This window comes from Podarcis melisellensis, assembly GCF_964234715.1.
Source record: "Podarcis melisellensis genome assembly, chromosome: 7".
Lineage (NCBI taxonomy): Eukaryota > Metazoa > Chordata > Lepidosauria > Squamata > Lacertidae > Podarcis > Podarcis melisellensis.
The window spans coordinates 37,757,436-37,770,766 of record NC_138539.1 but is presented as its reverse complement, the minus strand read 5'-3'; the positions used below and the strand labels follow the sequence as shown (position 1 = coordinate 37,770,766).

Below are 13,331 nucleotides of genomic sequence, written 5' to 3'. Positions count from 1 at the left end.
GCCTTCACAGCCATCTCGTAGGTTTTCATAAAAACCCTATGAGATGTTCTTGAAGCTCCGTCACGGGCACGCCGCCATACTCGCTCTAGCCGTCTGAGGTCCCGCTTCATTTTCCGGAGCTCCTCGGTAAACCAGGGAGCCCAGTTTCTGCGGGGTCGCAGAGGGCGCTTAGGTGCGATCTCATTGATGGCTGCCAGGAGGTGGGTATTCCAGCCCTCAACAAGCTCAGTCAATGAGTCGCCAGGGGGAGAAAGGTCCCGCAAGGCTTGACGGAATCTATCAGGGTCCATCAGCCTCTGCGGGCGAGCCCAAATCGGCTCGCCACCTAAGCAGGGTGGGGGTGGAACGTCAATCCTGGCTTTCAGAGCGTAGTGATCAGACCATGGCACCTTCATCGAAGGAAACATGATCACATCTATACCAGCGCCAAAGATCAAATCCAGCGTGTGGCCTGCTTGATGTGTGGGGCCCGAAACAAACTGGGAGAGCCCTAGTGTCGCCATGGAAGACACCAGGTCCAGAGCCTGTGAGGAGGGAGTGGCATCAGCATGGATGTTGAAGTCCCCCAATACCAATAGGTTAGGGAACTCCAAGGCCCAGCCGGCCACCGCCTCCAGCAGGCCTGACAGGGTGGCTGCTGGTGCGCTAGGTGGCCGGTACACCAGCCAGACAGCCAAGCTCACCTCGGAGCCCCACACTAGGCCAACACATTCAATGCCGGGGATCGATGGCGATGGTAGAGCCCTGAAAGAACAATCTTCCCGGATTAATAATGCCACCCCTCCCCCCCGGCCCACAGTCCGCGACTGGTGGAGGACGGAGAAACCCGGGGGCGCCATCTCTCGTAAAGTAACAGTATCCCCTTCGCGCACCCAGGTCTCCGTCACACAAGCCAGGTCAACCCCCTGCGAGATGAAGAAATCTCGCAGGGTGGCGGTTTTGTTGCCTATAGACCTGGCATTGCACAACACCAGTGACGGAGGTGAGTAATCTTTGCTCACCCTACCCTCGTCTCTCGGGATGGGGCGCAGATTGGAAGGGGTACGAGCATATCCGTATCTCGATCCCCTTCGCCTATGACATCTGCCCCCACCGCGATACCTCCCTCGCCCCTCCACAGTAGGAATCCCAAGCCTCATATTCGCCTCCATTTACAGAATATAAAAGCAAACAAACAAAAACAATTACACGGAAACAAACCAATCCCCACCCCACTCCACAATCACCCCACCCCAACCCAAAATAAACCAAAACAAAATAAAAATACATAGATAAAAACCACCGCTTATGGTGGTACAACAAATCAAAAAATAAAAACAGTTTAAAACATATAAAAACACTTCAAACAACCGCTGCAGCAGCACTAGTGTCCTCAAAAGCTGCGGCAGTGGTGAGCGTGGGCCCCGCCCCCTGGCCTGATGGAGAGTGGTCCTGCAGGGGGAGGAGCCCTCCCCACAAACGCACGGCAAAGCGGCAGCAGCAATGTTCCGAGGCCTCCTGAGGTGGAGTCTGGGGCCCGCCCCCAGGCCCAAGATGGAGAATGGGCTTGCAGGGGGAGCGGTCCTCCCCAAGACTCACCGGCAGAGCGGCAGCAGCAGTGTCCCAGGCCTCCTTGGTGTCTTTTATGGATGCAGCAGCAGCGATGTCCCTGGCCTCAATGAGGCCTCTTAAAGCCGTGGCGAAGGTGAGCCTGGGCCCCGCCCCCTAGGCCAGATGGAATTGGCCTGAGGAGGGAGAGGCCTTACACTCCAAACACTCACGATGCAGCAGCAGCGATGTCCCTGGCCTCAATGAGGCCTCACAAGTGTGATTGATTTCCCCATGACTGCTTACTTGGATATTTTCTGTAGATATTTCTGCAGATTCCATTATTCTAGCATCATTATTTTAGTAAAAGGAACCAGTCACTTTGAGGAATTTTTTTAAAAAGCAGGATATAAATCTAAATAAATTAAACCATGTAAAGACTAAGAAGCATACTTCGACTAAACTTGCACCAAATTATTATTGCCGTTGCGCAATCTACATCCATGGTACTTTGCAAATGACTCTAATTGTCAGGCCTGAGGAATCTCTCCCTCCTTTCCTGATGTTTTCAAGGAGCCAGGAGAAAACAAGAAGGCTTTTAAGTATGATTTATTCAGTCACTGCTGTAACACAAAGAATTCCAGTCTTTACACCATCATGGAATTATTCATTCTGACTCCTCCTCATGTCCCCTCCCCCAGCAGCATCGACTCCTATGGAAGCTTTCCATTGCCAAACATTGTTGCATACGCTGCTCTGGTACCCTCAGTGACCGTTGCATCCTAGGGGATGGAGGATCTCCTACTATCTGTTCTGGTATTCATAACTGAGGCTATGGCAGAAAGAAATCAGCTAAGATGGAGACTTGAGTCTTTAAGTGTAAGCCTGGTTGCTCCTGATACAGCTTCCTGATACAGGATTGCATTCCGATGTCTTCAGAAATTTGTGTAGTTGTTTATCTATTTGACATCAGATGAGGGTGTTCCACAGGGCGGGAGCCACTCCCAACTATGAAGGCAGCTTGCCTGATTCCTTGAAGGCCCTCAGAACTGGATCTTAGTTCACGGGCTGAATGATGAGGGTGGAGACACTCCTCAGGTATACAGTGGCAGGGCCATTTAGGGCTTTAAAGGTCAACACCAACACCAACACTTCAGAAATGTACAGGGAGCCAATATAGATCTTCCAGGCTGGGTGTTATATGGTGCCAGCGGCCGCTCCTTATCACCAGTCTAGCTACCAGAATCAACACAGAATTAACCTGTGCATCCATGGACAGATGCGAGTTCAAAATGACCCCAAGGTTGTGCACCTGATCCTGATTATTCAATACCTTCTGAATAATCCTATTATTCAATACATGGCAGCACGGCTTAGGTTTGCAAAGTTGCATCTGAACAAACCACAAGACTTCTGCAACAATGTCCTTTGGACAGACGAGACCAAAGTGGAGATGTCTGGCCTTAATGCACAGCACTACCTTTGGTGAAAACCAAACAGCATATCAGCACAAGCAGCTTGGGGTGGTGATTTGGGCTTGTTTTGTAGGCACAGGAGCTGGGAACCTTGTAGTCATTGAGTCAACCATGAACTCCTCTGTATACCAAAGTATTCTAGAGTCAAATGTGAGGCAATTTGCCCGACAGCTGTAGCTTGGCCAAAATTGGGTCATGCTGTTAACAGGACAAGGATCCCAAGCATACCAGGAAATCTATCACAGAATGGCTGGAAAAGAACAGAATCAATGACCTAGTCAAAGTCCAGACCTCAGACCAATTGAAATGCTGCACAAGACCTTAAGATAGCTGTGCATAAACAAATGTCAGCAAACTTCAATGAGCTGAAGTGATGTGAGAGAAGGATAAAGTCCTACGGACTTCCTACAGAAGGATAAAGTCCTACGGAAAATAATAGCTTCTTATTGTTGCTAAATGTGGTTTTACAAGCTATTTAATAATAAGATGTACTTAGTTTTTCACACATGGCTGTTCCATATTGTCTTTATTTCTGTTAATAAATGGCATGGTGCAATGTGTCGTGTTGCTGTTCATCTGAGCGGGGGTGTATAATCACATTTTTAAATGTGGAATTGTTCCCAATGTAGTAATCATTCATATAGATTTGTCCTTTGGCACAACTCCTGTATGGTTCCTTTTTGGGTCCGCCTTCCTCTGCTTTCTCCCCCCTTGAGGGAGTTCAATCTAGACTTCTTAGAGCTCTCCTCCAAGTCCCCAGATGTGTCTCAAACACATGGGTGAGATTGGAAACGAGGATGATGAGAGTGGAGGCTAGCATCTGCTTAACATCAATCTACAAATGGCTGACATTGAATCTGCTCCCCCGAGGGATAGCCCCACTCATCCTCTGCGACCAATTCCAGTCAGGCTGGCAGACTGCAGTTCTGAACACCCTCCAGAAACTGGGTTTTGCCCCTCAAGCCCTTCTAAGTCTGGGCTTGGTCCAGGCAAAAGCCACGGTCAGGCAAAGAATATTAGATACCGAGAGACAACAGGACTGCGCAAGGTGCTCCAACTATAAAATTGGAGAAATCGAGAGAGATATAGACGCACCGACCGCATATCTCTTCTTTCTCTTATCTAGAAATGCAAGAAGGGCCTTTACACTCGCCAGAAGCGCGGCTCTTCCCTCGCCGGTCCTGGATGGAGCCTTTAGAAAAGTCCCCTATTATCAGAGACTTTGCACCTGTCCATTGGGAGAGTTAGGAAGCCCAGAACACTTGTTCTTTAAATGTCCCTTTTACAAAGAGGCATGTAGTAAGTTCATTGATCCTCTTCTGGTGAGGCTCGCCGACCTCCCGCAAAAGCAAAAATTTGACCTTTTGCTGTTAGGCAAAGATCAGAAGAAGACCTGGATGGTTGCCAGATTCTGTGTACAAATCTGTAGGCGTAGACCATCGCCCAACTCAAAATAGTCCGGCATGAAAATCCCCAAACTCGGCTCCACGGGTGACTCTGAGTCAACTCCCTCAGATAATTTATTGTTGCACATTTGTTCTAAATTTACAGTGGTGCCTCGCAAGACGAAATTAATTCGTTCCGCAAGTTTTTTCGTCTTGCGAGTTTTTCGTCTTGCGAAGCACGGTTTCCCATAGGAATGCATTGAAAATCAATCAATGTGTTCCTATGGAAACCACCTTCAGACCAGGTCCGGGGACATTCTGTCCCCCGACCTCGTCTGAAGGCTGGGGGGGGGACAAGGGCTTTTCTTCTCACCCCCAGCATTTTAAAAAACCCTGGGACAGCAGAGGACTTCTCCGCTGTCCCGCGGTTTTTGAAAATGCTGGCGGGCGGCAGCGCTGCCGCCCGCCAGCATTTTAAAATCGCCCCGGGACAGCGGAGGACTTCTCCGCTGTCCCAAGGCGATTTTAAAGCCCCCGGGAAGGCAGGCGGGGGGGGAGCAAAGACTTTCGCCCCCCGCCAGCCTTCAGAAGAGGTCCAGGACCTATTTTGAAGGCCGGCGGGGGGCGAAAGTCTTTGCTCCCCCCCGCCTGCGTTCCAAAGCCGTCCGGGATAGCGGGAAGCGCTTCCCTGCTATCCTGGACCGCTTTTAAAATGCTGGCGGTGGGGAGCAAAGTCTTTCGGCCCCCGCCGGCCTTCCTGGACCTCTTCTGAAGGCCGGAGGGGGGGGAGACTTTGCTCCCCACCGCCAGCATTTAAAAGAGGTCCCCGGAGATTTCCCTATGGGCTTTCTTCTTGTGAAGCAAGCCCATAGGGAAATTCGTCTTGCGAAGCAACTCGCAAATGGAAAACCCTTTCGTCTTGCGGGTTTTCCGTCTTACGAGGCATTCGTCTTGCGGGGCACCACTGTATTGTTGTACATTGTTTTAATTTTCTGTTTTAACCATATTTGCACATCAGTTTCTAATGTTGTGAATGTCCTCCATTTCAGAGGCTTCTACTCTGCAGCCTCTTATAGTTGTTTTAACTGCATGTTTTTATTTGTTTTTAGTTCTTATCTGTTTTAATTATCAGTTTTTATCCATCCATTATCTGTGTTTAATCTTGTATTTTATTCAGATGTTTTATCCTATGCTTGTTTCTTTGTCCTTATCTGCTCCAACATTTATCAGTTAAAAAAAAATCCTAACGGCTATTTTATTTATATGTTGTTTTTGTTTTTTGTTTTCTTTTTCTTTTTCTTTTTATCCTGGTCTGTGACCGTAATAAAGTTCATTCATTCAACAAGAGCGCCTCCCCTACTCACGAGGAAACCCCCTTTTGGGGGCTCCGAAGTGAAGCGGGGTGAGCAGCGCGGTGCTGCAAACTGATTGCTACTTTCACGGAGGGAAGCCGCACAGCCATCGCCAGAGAGCGCTGACTTTTTCCTGATGACAATTGGACTCTAAAGCAAGAACCCGTGAGTAAAAACGGAAAATTGGATTAAGAAACCTGCTAAATTTGTGAATTAGGCAACGAAGCGGGAAGGTTTAAACAGGAAGTCCGCCTTCCGCTTTTTGTAAACAGACTGAAGCCAAAGACCTTACATCCTAATAGCCTGGAAATCGCTCTAAAGTTGGAAATTTCCTGCATCTATAACCAACAAAACCCCCTGGGAAGCAGGAGAAAAGGGGGGGGGATAAATTTGACTATTTAATCCTGCAGGAGGAGAGTAAAGGAATTTAAGTTGCCATCGTCCCAAACCTGGGGACGGGGTGTCAGGACAGAAATTGATTGAGACGTCCATTGATTGAAAGGGGAGCATTTTGACACATAGTTAAAAAAAGGAGATACAAATTAACTTCAACGCCGCTTTCTGTATTTTTGCATTTTGAAGAAACAAAGTATTAGAAATCGAAAGTAATCTTCTTTGTTGGAGACATTTTTAAGATGGATACAAATAGAAATTGTGTCCCCTAGAGGGAGCCTGTCAGTTTGTTGTTGCAGTTCACTCGAGACTTTACATCTGTCTGATTGTGATCGTGGGACCAGACATTTGACCTTGAACAGAAATGACTTGGAAGGAAGATTTGGTGCCTGCCCTTGGCAAGATAAGTGTTATGCTTGAGCAGTTGTATGAGAAAATGATTTTGAAGAATGAAAAGTTGGACTTGATGGCTGCTGTAACCAGCGAATATGATTTAACAAGAAACAAGGATAAAGAAGCTATACAGCGACCAACTCAAAAATCTGGTTTGACAGGGCAAGTCCAAGAGCAGAAGAAGATGGAAGAGGTTGTGATTACAACACAGACAACACAAATGGAGAGATCCAATGTCCTACAGGAGCAAAAGTTGCAGCAGTGGAAGAAGGAACTTGGAGTCTATCTGGAAGTGACTGGAGGCAAGGAAGCTCTTAACTCTGGTGGGGCTATGAAACAGGTTGACAACTACGTATAAACATGGTTTAAACTTTGAAACTTTAAGGTATTTTAGGTAAGATAAGATTAAAGAAACTAAGGTAAATTGAATAATAGAACATAGTAAAAGATGGAAAGGATATGTGGATTTAATTAATAAGATTGTTAAATTTTTGTTAAGACAAATTAGTTAAATTAAAACTGAGAAATATGGGAAGAATTTGCTGGAATAACGAATTAAATTGGAATACAAAAAGGGAGGTGTGAGGAGGTCCAAGAAATAAGTAAATGAAAAGATGCAATTTGAGATTTGTATTTTTCTTTCTTTTTTTGTTTTCTCTTTTTATTTTACTTTATTTTTTCTTGTTGTATTTTTCTGCTTTTTTCTTTTTGTAATTATGTGAAACTTTGAATAAATATTATATTTTTTTTAGAAAATAAAGTTCATTCATTCACTTCAGTTCATTGAAGTTTGCTGGAATTTGTTTATGCACATCTATCTCAAGGTCTTGTGCAGCATTTCAATTGGGCTGAGGTCTGGACTTTGACTAGGTCATTGATTCTGTTCTTTTCCAGCCATTCTGTGATAGATTTCCTGGTATGCTTGGGATCCTTGTCCTGTTAACAGCATGACCCAATTTTGGCCAAGCTACAGCTGTCGGGCAAATTGCCTCACATTTGACTCTAGAATACTTTGGTATACAGAGGAGTTCATGGTTGACTCAATGACTACAAGATTCCCAGCTCCTGTAACTACGAACCAAGCTCAAATCACCACCCCCAAGCTGCTTGTGCTGATATGCTGTTTGGTTTTCACCAAAGGTGGCGCTGTGCATTAAGGCCAGACATCTCCACTTTGGTCTCGTCTGTCCAAAGGACATTGTTGCAGAAGTCTTGTGGTTTGTTCAGATGCAACTTTACAAACCTAAGCTGTGCTGCCATGTATTCAATAATAGGATTATTCAGAAGGTATTGAATAATCAGAATCCGGTGCACAACCTTGGGGTCATTTTGAACTCACATCTGTCCATGGATGCACAGGTTAATTCTGTGTTGATTCTGGTAGCTAGACTGGTGATAAGGAGTGGCCGCCATATAACACCCAGCCTGGAAGATCTGTAGATCTTCCCTGTACATTTCTGAGCACAATTCAAAGTGTTGGTGTTGGAACTAAGGTCCAGTTCTGAGGGCCTTCTGGCGGTTCCCTCAATGCAAAAAGTGATGTTACAGGGAACTAGGCAGGCTGCCTTCGAAGTCGGTAGTGGCTCCCACCCTGTGGAACACCCTCTCGTCTGATGTCAAATAGATAAACAACTACACAACTTTCTGAAGACATCTGAATGCAACCCTGTATCAGGAAGCTTTTAATCGATGATGTGTTGCTGTGTTTTGATTATGTTGTAAGCCACCCCTTAATGGATCACTGCCTTTCCGTGGCAAAGGGGCTTGAATAACTCAGAGAAGCTATGAACTATGCCGTGCAGGGCACCAAAGACGGACAGGTCATAGTGGAGAGTTTTGACCAAACGTGATCCACCTGTAGCAGGAACTTGCAAGCCTCTCCAGTATCCCTACCAAGAAAACTCCATGGACAAAGACAACAGGCATATAAAAGTTATAACGCTGGAAGATGAGCCCCTCAGGTCGGAAGTCGTCCAACATGCTACTGAGGAAGAGCGGAGGACAAGTACAAGTAGATTCAGAGCTGATGAAGCGGCTGGGCCAAAGCCAAAAGGTTGCTCAGTTGCAGATATGCCTGGAAGCGAAAGGAAAGTCCAATGCGGTAAAGAAAAATATTGCATAGGAACCTGGAATGTAAGAACCTTGAACCTGGGTAAGTTGGATGTGGTCAAAAATGAGATGGCAAGAATAAATGTTGACATCCTGGGCATCAGTGAACTAAAATGGACAGGAATGGGCGAATTCAGTTCGGATGACCATCATATCTACTACTGTGGGCAAGAATCCCGTAAAAGAAATGGAGTGGCTCTCATAGTCAACAAAAGAGTGGCAAAAGCTGTACTGGGATGCAATCTCAAAAATGATAGAATGATCTCGATACGAATCCAAGGCAGACCTTTTAACATCACAGTAATCCAAGTTTATGCACCAACTACTGGTGCTGAAGAAACTGAAATTGACCAATTCTATGAAGACTTACAACACCTTCTAGAAATGACACCAAAGAAAGATGTTCTTCTCATTATAGGGGATTGGAATGCTAAAGTAGGGAATCAAAAGATAAACGGAACAACTGGCAAGTTTGGCCTTGGAGATCAAAACGAAGCAGGGCAAAGGCTAATAGAGTTCTGTCAAGAGAACAAGCTGGTCAGCATAAACATGCTTTTCCAACAACACAAGAGACGACTCTACACATGGACATCACCAGATGGGCAGCCTTGAAATCAGATTGATTATTTTCTCTGCAGCCAAAGATGGAGAAGCTCTATACAGTCAGCAAAAACAAGACATGGAGCTGACTGTGGCTCAGATCATCAGCTTCTTATAGCAAAATTCAAGCTTAAACTGGAGAAAGTAGGAAAAACCACTGGGCCGGTAAGATACAATCTAAATCAAATCCCTTATGATTACACAGTGGAAGTGAGGAACAGGTTTAAGGATCTAGATTTGGTGGGCAGAGTGCCTGAAGAACTATGGATGGAGGCTCACAACATTATACAGGAAGCAGCAACGAAAACCATCCCAATGAAAAGGAAATGCAAGAAAGCAAAGTGGTTGTCCAACAAGGCCTTACAAATAGCTGGAGAGAGAAGGCAAGCAAAATGCGAGGGAGATAGTGAAAGATACAGGAAATTGAATGCAGATTTCCACAAAATAGCAAGGAGAGACCAGAAGGCCTTCTTAAACGAACAATGCAAAGAAATAGAGGAAAACAACAGAATGGGAAGAACCAGAGATCTGTTCAAGAAAATTGGAGATATGAAAGGAACATTTTGTACAAAGATTACCATAATAAAGGACAAAAGTGGAAAGGACCTAACAGAAGCAGAAGACATCAAGAAGAGGTGGCAAGAATACAAAGAGGAATTATACCAGAAAGATATGGATGGCTCGTACACACCAGGTAGTGTGGTTGCTGACCTTGAGCCAGACATCCTGGAGAGTGAAGTCAAATATTGCAATCTTTTATTGGAAGAAAACAGTGCGGTTCAGAAAACTGAAATTTAAGATCAGGTAAAAAAACAGAGGAATTATACCAGAAAGAAATGGATGTCCCGTATACCCCAGGTAGTGTGGTTGCTGACCTTGAGCCAGACATCCTGGAAAGTGAAGTCAAATGGGCCTTAGAAAGCACTGCAAATAACAAGGCCAGTGGAAGTGATGGTATTCCAGCTGAACTATTTAAAAATTTAAAAGATGATGCTGTTAAGGTGCTACACTCAATATGCCAGCAAGTTTGGAAAACTCAGCGGTGGCCAGAAGATTTGAGATCAGTCTACATCCCAATCCCAAAGAAGGGTAGTGCCAAAGAATGCTCCAACTACCGCACAATTGCACTCATTTCACACGCTAGCAAGGTTATGCTTAAAATTCTACAAGGAAGGCTCAAGCAGTATGTGGACCGAGAACTCCCAGTAGTGCAAGCTGGATTTAGAAGAGGCAGAGGAACCAGAGACCAAATTGCAAACATGCACTGGATTACGGAGAAAGCTAGAGAGTTCCAGAAAGACATCTACTTCTGCTTCATTGACTATGCAAAAGCCTTTAACTGTGTCGGCCACAGCAAACTATGGCAAGTTCTTAAAGAAATGGGAGTGCCTGATCACCTCATCTGTCTCCTGAGAAATCTCTATGTGGAACAAGAAGCTACAGTTAGAACTGGATATGGAACAACTGATTGGTTCAAAATTGGGAAAGGAGTACGACAAGGCTGTATATTGTCTCCCTGCTTATTTAACTTATATGCAGAATTCATCATGCGAAAGGCTGGACTGGATGAATCCCTAGCCGGAATTAAAATTGCTGGAAGAAATATTAACAACCTCAGATATGACACAACCTTGATGGCAGAAAGTGAGGAGGAATTAAAGAAACTTTTAATGAGGGTGAAAGAGGACAGTGCAATATATGGTCTGAAGCTCAACATCAAAAAAACCAAAGATCATGGTCACTGGTCCCATCACCTCCTGGCAAATAGAAGGAGAAGAAATGGAGGCAGTGAGAGATTTTACTGTCTTGGGCTCCTTGATCACTGCAGATGGTGACAGCAGTCACAAAATTAAAAGACGCCTGCTTCTTGTGAGGAAAGCAATGACAAACCTAGACAGCATCTTAAAAAGCAGAGACATCACCTTGTCAACAAAGGTCCTTATAGTTAAAGCTATGGTTTTCCCAGTAGTAATGTATGGAAGTGAGAGCTGGACCATAAAGAAGGCTGATCACCGGAGAATTGATGCTTTTGAATTATGGTGCTGGAGGAGACTCTTGGGAGTCCCATGGACTGCAAGAAGATCAAACCTATCCATTCTTAAGGAAATCAGACCTGAGTGCTCACTGAAAGCTGAGGCTCCAATACTTTGGCCACCTCATGAGAAGACTCGACTCCCTGGAAAAGACCGTGATGTTGGGAAAGATGGAGAGCAAAAGGAGAAGGGGACCGACAGAGGACGAGATGGTTGGATAGTGTTCTCGAAGCTACCAGCATGAGTTTGACCAAACTGCGGGAGGCAGTGGAAGACAGGAGTGCCTGGTGTGCTCTGGTCCATGGGGTCACGAAGAGTTGGACATGAGTAAACGGCTAAACAACAACAACAAAAGCCACCCAGAGTTGCTGGAGCAAGCAGGCTTACACTTACACCCACCCCCACCCCCTTTATTTTTTAGCTCCTGAAAGAGACTCTCCTCCATGCAAGAGAGGGGAGTGGTTGTGGGCGGGAGCCCGAGCTCCGCCCCTAGCAGGGGGCGTTAGCCCCCTGCCTCCACCTCACCTGGCTGGCGCCCATGCCCCTCAGCAGGCATCCAACCAGGTGCCTGGAGGGGGGGCGTGTTCAGCAGCTTTTTGCTGCGGTGCCAGCCTTCGCCTGGCCTCATTCTTCGTCCTCTCGCCGCGAGTCACCCACCCTCCACTCCCTTTTAGTTAGGGCTTAGGTCACTGGCCTTGCTTTGGACCTTAGGTTGGTCGCCCTGGTTGCCTAGGGGGCCTGGTAGGAGTTTTTCCATTTGGCATTAGGCCTTTTTGGTTTTTTTCGCCTACCTCGTAGCAATCGTCACAACTTTTGTAGTATTGGTGGGTAGGTTAGGCATTGGAATAATGTGTTGTGCTGTGTCGAAGAGCTAGGTGTGGCCATCGCCTATGCCTTCAATTTTTAGGGGTATTCCGTTAAAGGAATCTGGCGGTCGTGTATTCTGTCCGATGCCTGCTTGGCGGGAGGCCATGGCACGACCCTCGGTGACATCAGGGGTGAGCCTATAGTTGGATTGGCATCAACAGGCTCCACCTACTGGTGAATAAACCCACTTGTTCCAGAAATCCAATGCCTAAGCCAATACCTTTTCACTGCTGTAATCAATAAAGTTGTGGCCTTTCCTTGCCCATTAACCTTATATCACGTGTCCTTGTGTATTCTTTCCACATTGCGGGGGTCGGGTCCTTGAACCACAAACTCAAGTTTCCATCTTAGCTGATTTCTTTCTGCCATAGCCTCAGTTATGAATACCAGAGTAGGCTGATCAGGTTTCAAGAATTTGTTGGGCATTTGTTCCTGAAGATGATGTGAACAAAGGCCCAAACTTTCGATCTGAAAATAATTGAGTGTATTGGGGAATGTTATTATAGAGAAGAGAGATAGATATTATTTATGATGCCCGACAGTATTGGTGTCAGGGACTGGAATGAAGAAGCAAAGGCATGGGCGGAATCTCCCCTCCCCCTTCTCGTGGCGCTAACAGGGGGGAGAGAGACAGCTTTGAATTGCAGCCAAACTATGAGGGAGAAAACCAGGCAGAGATGGGAGAGCAGCCAATCTATGCAGAATTGGGAGACTTAAGGGGGTGGGGGAGCAGATAGTAGGAGATCCTCCATCCCCTAGGATGCAACGGTCACTGAGGGTACCAGAGCAGCGTACGCAACAATGTTTGGCAATGGAAAGCTTCCGTAGGAGTCGATGCTGCTGGGGGAGGGGAAATGAGGAGGAGTCAGAATGAATAATTCCATGATGGTGTAAAGACTGGAATTCTTTGTGTTACAGCAGTGACTGAATAAATCATACTTAAAAGCCTTCTTGTTTTCTCCTGGCTCCCTGAATATTCCCTTGACTGGGGTCAAGGGAAGGAATCTGAGATGGAAGGGGGTCCCAGAGTAAGAAGAGGGGACAGACATGGCTGCCTTCCCTTCCTTGCAAAATGGCTGAACAGTTTGAAAGTGGAGCTCATCCCATATGTAGATGCTCTTGTGCATGCTAATAGAGTCTCAGGACCTGGACAACATAATCATTATACTATATGAAATAGAACATCAGTAAAATTTT

The 13,331-nt window shown here is 46.0% G+C and overlaps 1 long non-coding RNA gene across 1 annotated transcript in view; it reads left to right on the top strand.

Annotated features, from left to right (window-relative positions):
• The window catches only part of LOC309373451, a 44,019-nt gene that overhangs the window by 25,763 nt on the left and 4,925 nt on the right, over positions 1-13,331 (top strand). The window lies entirely within an intron of this gene.